At 40.8% G+C, this 14,904-nt stretch overlaps 1 non-coding gene across 1 annotated transcript; it reads left to right on the forward strand.

The window, feature by feature from the left end:
• The first annotated feature begins 9,793 nt into the window (after positions 1-9,793).
• LOC148554898 (small nucleolar RNA R71) lies at positions 9,794-9,901 on the forward strand. Its single transcript, XR_015887259.1, has one exon. It is a non-coding gene; the product is annotated as a small nucleolar RNA R71 (small nucleolar RNA).
• The last annotated feature ends 5,003 nt before the right edge of the window (positions 9,902-14,904 follow it).

The following is a 14,904-nucleotide window of genomic DNA, read 5'->3' on the forward strand; positions in this document are numbered from 1 at the left end:
AGGTTTAGCAATAGCAAGCCTTTTCCATCATCAACTCAGCAACAGACAGAGAACTCTGAACAAAATGCTTCTAATTTAGCAAATCTAGTCTCTGATCTATCTAAGGCCACTGTAAGTTTCATGAATGAAACAAGATCTTCCATTAGAAATCTGGAAGCACAAGTGGGCCAACTGAGTAAAAGGATCACTGAAATCCCTCCTAGTACTCTCCCAAGCAATACAGAAGAAAATCCAAAAGGAGAGTGCAAGGCCATTGACATAAGCGCCATGGCCGAACCTGAGAGGAGAGGAGAGGACGTGAATCCCAAGGAGGAAGACCTCCAGGGACGTCCAGTGATCAATAAGGAGCTTCCCTCTGGGGAACCAAAGGACTCTGAGGCTCATCTAGAGACTATAGAGATCCCATTGAACCTCCTTATACCCTTCATGAGCTCTGATGAGTATTCCTCTTCTGAAGAGAATGAGGATGTCACTGAAGAGCAAACTGCCAAGTTTCTTGGTGCAATCATGAAGCTGAATGCCAAATTGTTTGGCATTGATGCTTGGGAAGTTGAACCTCCCTTGTTCATCAATGAACTAAGTGATTTGGATCAACTGACATTGCCTCAGAAGAGACAGGATCCTGGAAAGTTCATAATACCCTGTACCATAGGCACCATGATCTTTAAGGCTCTGTGTGACCTTGGTTCAGGAATAAACCTCATGCCCCTCTCTGTAATAGAGAAACTGGGAATCTATGGGGTGCAAGCTGCTAAATTCTCATTAGAGATGGCAGACAGCTCAAGAAAACAGGCTTATGGACAAGTAGAGGACGTGTTAGTAAAGGTTGAGGGCCTTTACATCCCTGCTGATTTCATAGTCCTGGATACTGGAAAGGAAGAGGATGAATCCATCATCCTAGGAAGACCTTTCCTGGCCACAGCAAGAGCTGTGATTGATGTTGACAGAGGTGAAATAGTCCTTCAATGGAATGAGAACTCCCTTGTATTCAAAACTCAAGGATCTCCCTCTGCAACCATGGAAAGGAAGCAGGAAAAGCTTCTCTCCAAGCAGAGTCAACCAGAGCCCCCACAGTCAAACTCTAAGTTTGGTGTTGGGAGGCCACAACCAAACTCTAAGTTTGGTGTTGAACTCCCATATCCAAACTCTAAGTTTGGTGTTGGAGAGTTTCAACAAAACTCTGCACATCTGTGAGGCTCCATGAGAGCCCACTGTAAAGCTATTGACATTAAAGAAGCGCTTGTTGGGAGGCAACCCAATATTTATCTAACTATTATTTTTATTGTTTTTCATGTTTTCTTAGGTTAATGATCATGTGGAGTCACAAAATAAATAGAAAAATTGAAAACGGAATCAAAAACAGCAGAAAAAAAATCACACCCTGGAGGAGCATCTGTCTGGCGTTCAACGCCAGAACAGAGCATGGTTCTGGCGCTGAACGCCCAAAAGGGGCAGCTTCTGGGCGCTGAACGCCAGAACAAGCATGGTTCTGGCGTTCAACGCCAGAAATGGCAGCAAAAGGGCGTTGAACGCCCAAAATGGCCACCAACCTGGCGCTGAACGCCCAGAGTTGGGTACAAAGGCATTTTTACATGCCTAATGGTGCAGGGATGTAAATGCCTTGACACCTCAGGATCTGTGGACCCCACAGGATCATCTCAGGATCTGTGGACCCCACAGGATCCACTCAGGATCTGTGGATCCCACAGGATCCCCACCTACCTCCACTCACTTCTTCTCACCACTCTCTTTCACACAACCCCATAAACACTCTTCCCTAAAAACCCCTCACCAATCACCTCAATCTCTCTTCCTCACTAAACCTTCACCACTCACATCCACCCACTCTTCCCCATAAACCTACCTCATAAACTCCACCTACCTGCAAAATTCAAAACCAATTTCCCACCCAAACCCACCCATATGGCCGAACCTTAACCCCCCCTCCCTTCCCTATATAAAGACCTCCATTCTTCATCAAATTCACACAACACACCCCTCTACACTCCTCTTGGCCGAAACCACATCTCCCTCTCCCTCTCCATATTTCTTCTTCTTCTTCTTCTATTCTTTTGTTTATTGCTCGAGGGCGAGCAATATTCTAAGTTTGGTGTGGTAAAAGCATAGCTTTTTTGTTTTTCCATTACCATTGATGGCATCTAAGACCGGAGAATCCTCTAGAAGAGGGAAAGGGAAGACAAAAGCTTCCACATCCGAGTCATGGGAGATGGAAAGATTCATCTCCAAAGCCCATCAAGACCACTTCTATGATGTTGTGGCCAAGAAGAAGGTGATCCCTGAGGTCCCTTTTAAACTCAAAAGAAATGAGTATCCGGAGATCCGACATGAAATTCAAAGAAGAGGTTGGGAAGTTCTAACAAATCCCATCCAACAAGTCGGTATCCTAATGGTTCAAGAGTTCTATGCCAATGCATGGATCACCAAGAACCATGATCAAAGTAAGAACCCGGATCCAAAGAACTATGTTACAATGGTTCGGGGGAAATACTTAGATTTTAGTCCGGAGAATGTGAGGTTGGCGTTCAACTTGCCATACATGGAAGAGAACGCACGCCCCTACACAAGGAGAGTCAACTTTGATCAAAGGTTGGACCAAGTCCTTATGGACATATGTGTAGAAGGAGCTCAATGGAAGATTGACTCCAAAGGCAAGCCGGTTCAACTAAGAAGATTGGACCTCAAGCCTGTGGCTAGAGGATGGTTGGAGTTTATTCAATGCTCAATCATTCCCACTAGCAACCGGTCTGAAGTTACTATAGACCGGGCCATCATGATCCATAGCATCATGATTGGAGAAGAGGTGGAAGTTCATGAGATTATACCTCAAGAACTCTATAAGGTGGCTGACAAGTCCTCCACCATGGCAAGGTTAGCCTTTCCTCACCTCATTTGCCACCTATGCAATTCAGCTGGGATTGACATAGAGGGAGATATCCTCATTAAAGAGGAAAAGCCCATCCCTAAGAAAAAGATGGAGCAAGCAAGAGAGCCCAGTCATGGAGCTCAAGAGGCGCAAGAAGCTCATTTCCATGAGATCCCTGAGATGCCTCAAATGCACTTTCCTCCACATAACTATTGGGAGCAAATCAACACCTCCCTAGGAGAATTGAGTTCCAATATGGGACAACTAAGGGTGGAACATCAAGAGCACTCCATCATGCTCCATGAAATAAGAGAAGATCAGAAAGCAATGAGGGAGGAGCAACAAAGACAAGGAAGAGACATAGAAGAGCTCAAGGACATCATTGGTTCCTCAAGAAGAAAACGCCACCATCACTAAGGTGGATTCATTCCTTGTTCTTCTTTCTTCTGTTTTTCGTTTTCTATGTTATGTGCTTATCTATGTTTGTGCCTTCATTACATGATCATTAGTAGTTAGTAACTTTGTCTTAAAGTTATAAACGTCCTATGAATCCATCACCTCTCTTAAATAAAAAATGTTTTAATTCAAAAGAACAAGAAGTACATGAGTTTCGAATTTATCCTTGAACTTAGTTTAATTATATTGATGTGGTGACAATGCTTCTTGTTTTCTGAATGTATGCTTGAACAGTGCATATGTCTTTTGAAGTTGTTGTTTAAGAATGTTAAATATGTTGGCTCTTGAAAGAATGATGACTAGGAGACATGTTATTTGATAATCTGAAAAATCATAAAAATGATTCTTGAAGCAAGAAAAAGCAGCAAAGAACAAAGCTTGCAGAAAAAAAAATAGGCGAAAAAAAAAATAGGAAGAAAAAGAAAAAGCAAGCAGAAAAAGCCAAAAGCTCTTAAAACCAAGAGGCAAGAGCAAAAAGCCAATAACCCTTAAAACCAAAAGGCAAGGGCAAATAAAAAGGATCCCAAGGCTTTGAGCATCAGTGGATAGGAGGACCTAAAGGAATAAAATCCTGGTCTAAGCGGCTAAACCAAGCTGTCCCTAACCATGTGCTTGTGGCGTGTAGGTGTCAAGTGAAAACTTGAGACTAAGCGGTTAAAGTCAAGGTCCAAAGCAAAAGAAGAGTGTGCTTAAGAACCCTGGACACCTCTAATTGGGGACTTTAGCAAAGCTGAGTCACAATCTGAAAAGGTTCACCCAATTATGTGTCTGTGGCATTTATGTATCCGGTGGTAATACTGGAAAACAAAGTGCTTAGGGCCACAGCCAAGACTCATAAAGAAGCTGTGTTCAAGAATCATCATACTGAACTAGGAGAGTCAATAACACTATTCGAAATCTGAAGTTCCTATAGATGCCAATCATTCTAAACTTCAATGGATAAAGTGAGATGCCAAAACTATTCAAGAGGCAAAAAGCTATAAGTCCCGCTCATATGATTGAAGCTCTGTTTCATTGATAGTTTGGAATTTATAGTATATTCTCTTCTTTTTATCCTATTTGATTTTCAGTTGCTTGGGGACAAGCAACAATTTAAGTTTGGTGTTGTGATGAGCGGATAATTTATACGCTTTTTGGCATTGTTTTTAGTATGCTTTTAGTAGGATCTAGTTACTTTTAGGGATGTTTTCATTAGTTTTCATGTTAAATTCACATTTCTGGACTTTACTATGAGTTTGTGTGTTTTTCTGTGATTTCAGGTATTTTCTGGCTGAAATTGAGGGACTTGAGCAGAAATCAGATTCAGAGGTTGAAAAAGGACTGCTGATGCTGTTGGATTCTGACCTCCCTGCACTCAAAGTGGATTTTCTGGAGCTACAGAACTCGAAATGGCGCGCTTCCAATTGCGTTAGAAAGTAGACATCCAGGGCTTTCCAGAAATATATAATAGTCCATACTTTGGCCAAGAATTGATGACGTAAACTGGCGTTCAACGCCAGCCTTCTGCCCAAATCTGGCGTCCAGCGCCAGAAAAGGATCCAAAACCAGAGTTGAACGCCCAAACTGGCACAGAAACTGGCGTTCAACTCCACAAATGGCCTCTGCACGTGAAACACTTAAGCTCAGCCCAAACACACACCAAGTGGGCCCCGGAAGTGGATTTATGCATCAATTACTTACTCATGTAAACCCTAGAGACTAGTTTATTATAAATAGGATCTTTTACTAATCTTTGGATTATCTTGGGATTACCTTATGATCCTTTGATCACGTTTTAGGGGGCTGGCCATCTCGGCCATGCCTGGACCTTCACTTATGTATTTTTAACGGTAGAGTTTCTACACTCCATAGATTAAGGTGTGGAGCTCTGCTGTCCCTCAAAGATTAATGCAAAGTACTACTGTTTTCTATTCAATTCTTCTTATTTCGCTTCTAAGATATCCATTCGCACCCAAGAACGTGATGAAGGTGATGATTATGTGTGACGCTCATCATCCTTCCCCCTTATGAACGCGTGCCTGACAAACACTTCTGTTCTACATGAATTAAGCTAGAATGAGTATCTCTTAGATCTCCTAACCAGAATCTTCATGGCGTAAGCTAGAATGATGGCGGCATTCAAGAGAATCCGGAAGGTCTAAACCTTGTCTGTGGTATTCTGAGTAGGATTCAATGATTGAATGACTGTGACGAGCTTCAAACTCGCGAGTGCTGGGCGTTAGTGACAGACGCAAAAGGAGGGTGAATCCTATTCCAGCATGATCGGGAACCGACAGATGAATAGCCGTGCCGTGACAGGGTGCGTGAGCATATTATTCACTGAGAGGAGGGGATGTAGCCACTGACAACGGTGATGCCCTTGCATACAGCCAGCCATGGAAAGGAGTAAGACTGATTGGATGAAGATAGCAGGAAAGCAGAGGTTCAGAGGAACGAAAAGCATCTCCATTCGCTTATCTGAAATTCCTACCAATGATTTACATAAGTATCTCTATCCCTATTTTATTATATAATATTCGAAAACACCATTATCACTTTATATCTGCCTGACTGAGATTTACAAGGTGACCATAGCTTGCTTCATACCAACAATCTCCGTGGGATTCGACCCTTACTCACGTAAGGTATTACTTGGACGACCCAGTGCACTTGCTGGTTAGTTGTATCGAAGTTGTGACAATTATGTATTGAGATCACAGCACCAAGTTGCTCACGTTGTCGGGGATTGTTTGAGCCTGGACATCACAATTTCGTGCACCATTGCTCCTCCCTCATTGCTTTTTGATCTTCTCTTATTTCATGAAGCATGATGGAGTGCTCTTGATGTTCCACCCTTAGTTGTCCCATATTGGAACTCAATTCTCCTAGGGAGGTGTTGATTTGCTCCCAATAGTTTTGTGGAGGAAAGTGTATTTGAGACATCTCCGGGATCTCATGGTGATGAGATTCATACGCCTCTTGAGCTCCATGAATGGGCTCTCTTGCTTGCTCCATCTTCTTCTTAGTGATGGGCTTGTCCTCTTTAATGAGGATATCTCCCTCTATGTCAATCCCAGCCGAATTGCATAGGTGGCAGATGAGGTGAGGAAAGGCTAACCTTGCCATAGTGGAGGACTTGTCAGTCACCTTGTAGAGTTCTTGAGGTATAATCTCATGAACTTCCACCTCTTCTCCAATCATGATGCTATGGATCATGATGGCCCGGTCTATAGTAACTTCAGACCGGTTGCTAGTGGGAATGATTGAGCATTGAATGAACTCCAACCATCCTCTAGCCACAGGCTTGAGGTCCAATCTTCTTAGTTGAACCGGCTTGCCTTTGGAGTCAATCTTCCATTGAGCTCCTTCTACACATATGTCCATAAGAACTTGGTCCAACCTTTGATTAAAGTTGACCCTTCTAGTGTAGGGGCGTTCATCTCCTTGCATCATGGGCAAGTTAAACGCCAACCTCACATTCTCCGGACTAAAATCTAAGTATTTCCCCCGAACCATTGTAACATAGTTCTTTGGATCCGGGTTCTTACTTTGATCACGGTTCTTGGTGATCCATGCCTTGGCATAGAACTCTTGAACCATTAGGATGCCGACTTGTTGGATGGGATTTGTTAGAACTTCCCAACCTCTTCTTTGAATTTCATGTCGGATCTGCGGATACTCATTTCTTTTGAGTTTGAAAGGGACCTCAAGGATCACCTTCTTCTTGACCACAACATCATAGAAGTGGTCTTGATGGGCTTTGGAGATGAACCTTTCCATCTCCCATGACTTGGATGTGGAAGCTTTTGTCTTCCCTTTCCCCTTTCTAGAGGATTCTCTGGTCTTAGGTGCCATCAATGGTAATGGAAAAACAAAAACCTTATGCTTTTACCACACCAAACTTAGAATATTGCTCGCCCTCGAGCAATAAAAGAAAGAATAGATGAAGAAGAAGAAGAAATGGAGGAGAGGGAGAGGGTGATGTGGTTCGGCCAAGAAGGGTGTAGAGGGGTGTGTTGTGTGAATTTGATGAAGAATGGAGGGCTTTATATAGGGAAGGGAGGGGGGTTAAGGTTCGGCCATATGGGTGGGTTTGGGAGGGAAATTGGTTTTGAATTTTTGAAGGTAGGTGGAGTTTATGAGGTAGGTTTATGGGGAAGAGTGGATGGATGTGAGTGGTGAGGAGGTGATGGGGAAGAGAGTTTGAGGTGATTGATGAAGGGTTTTTGGGGAGGAGTGTTTATGGGGTTGTGTGAAAGAGAGTGGTGAGAAGAAGTGAGTGGAGGTAGGTGGGGATCCTGTGGGGTCCACAGATCCTGAGTGGATCCTGTGGAGTCCACAGATCCTGAGGTGTTCAAGGATTTACATCCCTGCACCCATTAGGCATGTAAAAATGCCTTTGCACACAACTCTGGGCGTTCAGCGCCAGGTTGGTGGCCATTTTGGGCGTTCAACGCCCATTTGTGTGCCATTTCTGGCGTTGAACGCCAGAACCATGCCTGTTCTGGCGTTCAGCGCCCAGAAGCTGCCCATTTTGGGCGTTCAGCGCCAGAACCATGCTCTGTTCTGGCGCTGAACGCCAGACAGATGCTCCTCCAGGGTGTGATTTTTCTTCTGCTGTTTTTGATTCCGTTTTCAATTTTTATATTTATTTTGTGACTCCACATGATCATGAACCTACAAAGACATATAACTAAGGAAAATATAGTTAGATAAACAAAAATTGGGTTGCCTCCCAACAAGTGCTTCTTTAATGTCAATAGCTTGACAGTGGGCTCTCATGGAGCCTCACAGATGTGCAGAGCTTTGTTGAGACTCTCCAACACCAAACTTAGAGTTTGGATATGGGAGTTCAACACCAAACTTAGAATTTGGTTGTGGCCTCCCAACACCAAACTTAGAGTTTGACTGTGGGGGCTTGGGTTGACTCTGCTTTGAGAGAAGCTGTTTCTGCTTCCTCTCCATGGTTGCAAAGGGAGATCCTTGAGTTTTAAACACAAGGGAGTTCTCATTCCATTGAAGGACTATTTCACCTCTGTCAACATCAATCACAGCTCTTGCTGTGGCTAGGAAAGGTCTTCCTAGGATGATGGATTCATCCTCTTCCTTTCCAGTATCCAGGACTATGAAATCAGTAGGTATGTAAAGGCCCTCAACCTTTATTAATACATCTTCTACTTGTCCATAAGCCTGTTTTCTTGAGCTGTCTGCCATCTCTAGTGATATTTTGGCAGCTTGCACCCCATAGATTCCCAGTTTCTCTATTACAGAGAGGGGCATGAGGTTTATTCCTGAACCAAGGTCACACAGAGCCTTAAAGATCATGGTGCCTATGGTGCAGGGTATTATGAACATTCCAGGATCCTGTCTCTTCTGAGGCAATGTCAGTTGATCCAGATCACTTAGTTCATTGATGAATAAGGGAGGTTCAACTTTCCAAGTATCAATGCCAAATAATTTGGCATTCAGCTTCATGATTGCACCAAGAAACTTGGCAGTTTGCTCTTCAATAACATCCTCATTCTCTTCAGAAGAGGAATACTCATCAGAGCTCATGAAGGGCATAAGGAGGTTCAATGGAATCTCTATGGTCTCTAGATGAGCCTCAGAGTCCTTTGGTTCCTCAGAGGGAAGCTCCTTATTGATCACTGGACGTCCCAGGAGGTCTTCCTCCTTGGGATTCACGTCCTCCTCTCCCTCATTGGGTTCGGCCATGGTGTTTATGTCAATGGCCTTGCACTCTCCTTTTGGGTTCTCTTCTGTATTGCTTGGGAGAGTACTGGGAGGGATTTCAGTGATCCTTTTACTCAGCTGGCCCACTTGTGCTTCCAAATTTCTAATGGAAGACCTGGTTTCATTCATGAAACTCACAGTGGCCTTAGATAGATCAGAGACTAGATTTGCTAAATTAGAAGCATTTTGTTCAGAGTTCTCTGTCTGTTGCTGAGTGGATGATGGAAAAGGTTTATTATTGTTAAACCTGTTTCTTCCACCATTATTAAAGCCTTGTTGAGGCTTTTGATCCTTCCATGAGAAATTTGGATGATTTCTCCATGATGAGTTATAGGTGTTTCCATAAGGTTCACCTAAGTAATTTACCTCTGCTATTGCAGGGTTCTCAGGATCATAAGCTTCTTCTTCATGAGAAGCCTCTTGAGTACTGTTGGATGCAGCTTGCATTCCATGCAGACTCTGAGAGATCATATTGACTTGCTGAGTCAATATTTTATTCTGAGCCAATATGGCATTCAGAGTATCAACTTCAAGAACTCCCTTCTTCATAGGTGTCCCATTGCTCACAGGATTCCTTTCAGAAGTGTACATGAACTGGTTATTAGCAACCATGTCAATGAGTTCTTAAGCTTCTGCAGGTGTTTTCTTTAGGTGAATGGATCCACCTGCAGAAGTATCCAATGACATCTTTGATAGCTCAGATAAACCATCATAGAATATATCCAGGATGGTCCATTCTGAAAGCATGTCAGAAGGACACTTTTTGGTCAACTGTTTGTATCTTTCCCAAGCTTCATAGAGGGATTCACCTTCTTTCTGTCTGAAGGTTTGAACATCAGCTCTAAGCTTGCTCAGCTTTTGAGGAGGAAAGTACTTGGCTAAGAAAGCCGTGACCAGCTTATCTCAAGAGTTCAGGCTGTCTTTGGGTTGAGAATCCAACCATAATCTAGCTCTGTCTCTTACAGCAAAAGGGAAAAGCATGAGCCTGTAGACTTCAGGATCTACTCCATTAGTCTTAACAGTATCACATATCTGCAAGAATTCAGTTAAGAATTGAAAAGGATCTTCAGATGGAAGTCCATGAAACTTGCAGTTCTGCTGCATTAGAGAAACTAATTGAGGTTTCAGCTCAAAGTTGTTTGCTCCAATGGCAGGAATGGAGATGCTTCTTCCATGTAAATTGGAATTAGGTGCAGTAAAGTCACCAAGCATCTTCCTTACATTATTATTATTTTCGGCTGCCATCTCCTTTTCCTGTTTGAAAATTTCTGAAAGGTTATTTCTGGATTGTTGTATTTTAGCTTCTCTTAATTTTCTCTTCAGAGTCCTTTCAGGTTCTGGATCTGCTTCCACAAGAATGTTCTTATCCTTGCTCCTGCTCATATGACAAAGAAAAAGAAGGCACAGAAAAATAATAATAATAATAGAGATCCTTTATACCACAGTATAGGGATCCCTGTGTGAGTAGAAGAAGAGGGGAAGACAAAGAATGTAATATAATGGAAGAAACACAACTGTGAGGATGGCAGAGATGTGAGATGAGATGTTAGGATATGAATGAATAAATAGAGTAAGATGGGGGAGAAGGAATTTTCGAAAATAATTTTTGAAAAAGAGTTAGTGATTTTTGAAAATAGTTTTTGAAAAATATTAGTAATTTTCGAAAATTAAGTTTTAAAAATTAAAATAATTAATAAATTAAAAAGAAATTTTGAAAAAAGGGAGAAGATATTTTCGAAAATGAGAGAGAGAGAGTTAGTTAGGTGGTTTTGAAAAAGTTAAGAAACAAACAAAAAGTTAGTTAGTTAGTTGAAACAAATTTTTGAAAAGATAAGAAGTTAGGAGGTTAGAAAAGATATTTTGAAATTAGATTTTTGAAAAAGATAAGATGAGAAGATATTTTTGAAAAGATATGATAGAAATTAGTTTTTAAAAAAGATTTGATTTTTAAAATCACAATTAATGACTTGATTCACAAGAAATCACAAGATATGATTCTATAACTTAAAGTTTGAATCTTTCTTAACAAGCAAGTAACAAACTTGAAATTTTTGAACCAAAACATTAATTGTTATTATTATTTTCGAAAATTTGATATAAAAATAAGAAAAGATTTTTGAAAAATATTTTTGGAATTTTCGAAAATAACTAAGAATTTTGAAAAAGATTTGATTTTTGAAAAAGATTTTGAAAAAGATAAGATTTTCAAATTGAAAATTTGATTTGACTCATAAGAAACAACTTGATTTTAAAAATTTTTGAAAAAGTCAACTCAAATTTTCGAATTTGATGAGAGAAAAAGGGAAAGATATTTTTTTATTTTTGAATTTTTATGATGCAAGGGAAAAACAAGAAAAATGATGCAATGCATGAAATTTTTAGATCAAAATAATGAATGCATGCAAGAATGCTATGAATGTCAAGATGAACACCAAGAACACTTTGAATGTCAAGATGAACATCATAGACACAATTTTGAAAAATTTTTAATGCAAAGAAAACATGCAAGACACCAAACTTAGAATTCTTTAATGCTTAGGCACTAAGAATTCAAGAATGCATATGATAAACATGAAAAGACACAAAACAAAAAATCATCAAGATCAAACAAGAAGACTTACCAAGAACAACTTGAAGATCATGAAGAACACTATGAATGCATGAAATTTTCGAAAAATGCAAGATGCACATGCAATTGACACCAAACTTATAACATGACTCAAGACTCAAACAAGAAACAGAAAAATATTTTTGATTTTTATGATTTTCTAATTTTTTTGGATTTTTTCGAAAATTATATGAAAAAGAAAAATAAGGATTCCAAAATTTTTAACATGAATTCCAGGAATCTTGCCATGTTAGTCTAAAGCTTCAGTCCAGGAATTAGACATGGCTCACTAGCCAGCCAAGCTTTCAATGAAAGCTCCGGTCCAAAACACTAGACATGGCCAATGGCCAGCCAAGCTTCAGCAGATATGGATACTTTTCATGTATAGAGCAACTAAGTGTGTGAGAATCTCTTCATTTGGGATGGTAAGTTGAAACCCCAGTCCAAAAGATTAGACATGGCTTACAGCCAGCCAGGATTCAACAAATCATCATGAAACACTAGAATTCATTCTTAAAAATTCTGAAGAAAAATTTATTTTTGAAAACATTTTTAATTTTTTCGAAAACAGATGAGAAAAGTTTTGAAATATTTTTGAAAAATTTTTGAAAAGAAAATGAAAAGAAAGTTACCCAATCTGAGCAACAAGATGAGCCGTTAGTTGTCCAAACTCGAACAATCCCCGGCAACGGCGCCAAAAACTTGGTGCACGAAATTGTGATGTCCAGGCTCAAACAATCCCTGGCAACGTGAGCAACTTGGTACGCGTAATCGTGATTACACTTTAATTATGTAAAATTCATGGCTCTTTCTTTCCTTGGCAATGGCGCCAAGAACATGGTGCCAATACCATGGTTAACAACTTCGATACAACTAACCAGCAAGTGCACTGGGTCGTCCAAGTAATACCTTACGTGAGTAAGGGTCGAATCCCACGGAGATTGTTGGTATGAAGCAAGCTATGGTCACCTTGCAAATCTCAGTCAGGCAGATATAAATTGATAATGATGTTTTCGAATAATAAATAATAGAATAGGGATAGAGGTACTTATGTAAATCATTGGTAGGAATTTCAGATAGGCGAATGGAGATGCTTTTCGTTCCTCTGAACCTCTGCTTTCCTGCTATCTTCACCCAATCAGTCTTACTCCTTTCCATGGCTGGCTTTATGCAAGGGCATCACCGTTGTCAGTGGCTACATCCCCTCCTCTCAGTGAAAAATATGCTCACATGCTCTGTCACAGCACGGCTAATCATCTGTCGGTTCTCGATCATGCTGGAATAGGATTCACCCTCCTTTTGCGTCTGTCACTAACGCCCAACAATCGCGAGTTTGAAGCTTGTCACAGTCATTCAATCATTGAATCCTACTCGGAATACCACAGACAAGGTTTAGACTTTCCGGATTCTCTTGAATGCCACCATCATTCTAGCTTACGCCACGAAGATTCCGGTTAAGAGATCTAAGAGATATTCATTCTAGCTTATTTCATGTAGAACGGAAGTGTTTGTCAGGCACGTGTTCATAGGGGAGAATGGTGATGAGCGTCACACATAATCATCACCTTCATCACGTTCTTGGGTGCGAATGGATATCTTAGAAGCGAAATAAGATGAATTGAATAGAAAACAGTAGTACTTTGCATTAATCTTTGAGGAACAGCAGAGCTCCACACCTTAATCTATGGAGTGTAGAAACTCTACCGTATGAAAATACATAAGTGAAGGTCCAGGCATGGCCGAGATGGCCAGCCCCCTAAACGAGATCAGAGGATCAGAATACAATCCAGGATCCAGGATTTAACTCCTGATGTCAAATACAATAGTAAGAGGTCCTATTTATAATAAACTAGCTACTAGGGTTTACATGAGTAAGTAATTGATGCATAAATCCACTTCCGGGGCCCACTTAGTGTGTGCTTGGGCTGGACTTTGAGTGTTACACGTGCAGAGGCCATTTGTGGAGTTGAACGCCAGGTTTTGATCCATTTCTGGCGTTCAACTCTGGTTTTGGATCCTTTTCTGGCGCTGGACGCCAGATTTGGGCAGAGAGCTAGCGTTGAACGCCAGTTTACGTCGTCTATTCTTGGCCAAAGTATGGACTATTATATATTTCTGGAAAGCCATGGATGTCTACTTTCCAACGCAATTGGAAGCGCGCCATTTCGAGTTCTGTAGCTCCAGAAAATCCACTTTGAGTGTAGGGAGGTCAGAATCCAACAGCATCAGCAGTCCTTCTTCAACCTCTGAATCTGATTTCTGCTCAAGTCCCTCAATTTCAGCCAGAAAATACCTGAAATCACAGAAAAACACACAAACTCATAGTAAAGTCCAGAAATGTGAATTTAACATAAAAACTAATGAAAACATCCCTAAAAGTAACTAGATCCTACTAAAAACATACTAAAAACAATGTCACAAAGCGTATAAATTATCCGCTCATCACCTATACACTTGAGTGATTAGAGTGCATATACACCATCAGTGAGGGTTCAATAGTTGATTCTATGTTTCCTGCTTTTATGAGCTATCTTCGTACAAGTTTACTTGTTTTTACTGTGTTATTTTAATTAGTGATATTTGATTTATATTTGTCTTGAAGAACTTATTTACTTTTAACCAAGTAGGCAAAATCATTTTAGCATATAGTTACATTCATAGGTTGCATTGCATTGCATGAGTCTTACTTTCCCTTATTTAGTCTTTTAATCTCCTTGAGCTAAGCATGAGGACATGCTAATGTTTAAGTGTGGGGAGGTTGATAAACCACTATTTTATAGTTTATCTTATGTTTAATTGAGTGGTTTCATCAAGTTTTTACCCACTTATTCATATGATTTGCATGATTTTACAATCCTTTCCTAGTTTTGTTCTATGGTTGAAATCTTACTTCCTAGAGATCTTTAATTTGTATATTTTAATTCTCCTTTATACCATTCGTTACCGTGATCCGTGTGTTAAGTGTTTCAGGCTTTATAGGGCAGGAATGGCTTAGAGAATGGAGAGGAAGCTTGCAAAAAATGGAAGGAACACAAGAAACTAAGGAGATAACCAGCGAGCATCGACGCGCACGCATGGCTCACGCGAGCGCGCGATATGGAGAAATTTGCAATGACGCGTGCGCATGCCTGACGCGTATGCGTGGATTGGAATTTGCACAAAGACGCGCACGCGTGACATGCGCGATCTGCAGAAATAACAGAAAACGCTGGGGGCAATTTTGGGCCGAGTTTTGACCCAGTTT

Source organism: Arachis ipaensis, chromosome B6 (assembly GCF_059453495.1).
Source record: "Arachis ipaensis isolate K30076 ecotype BB chromosome B6, ASM5945349v1, whole genome shotgun sequence".
Classification (NCBI taxonomy): domain Eukaryota; kingdom Viridiplantae; phylum Streptophyta; class Magnoliopsida; order Fabales; family Fabaceae; genus Arachis; species Arachis ipaensis.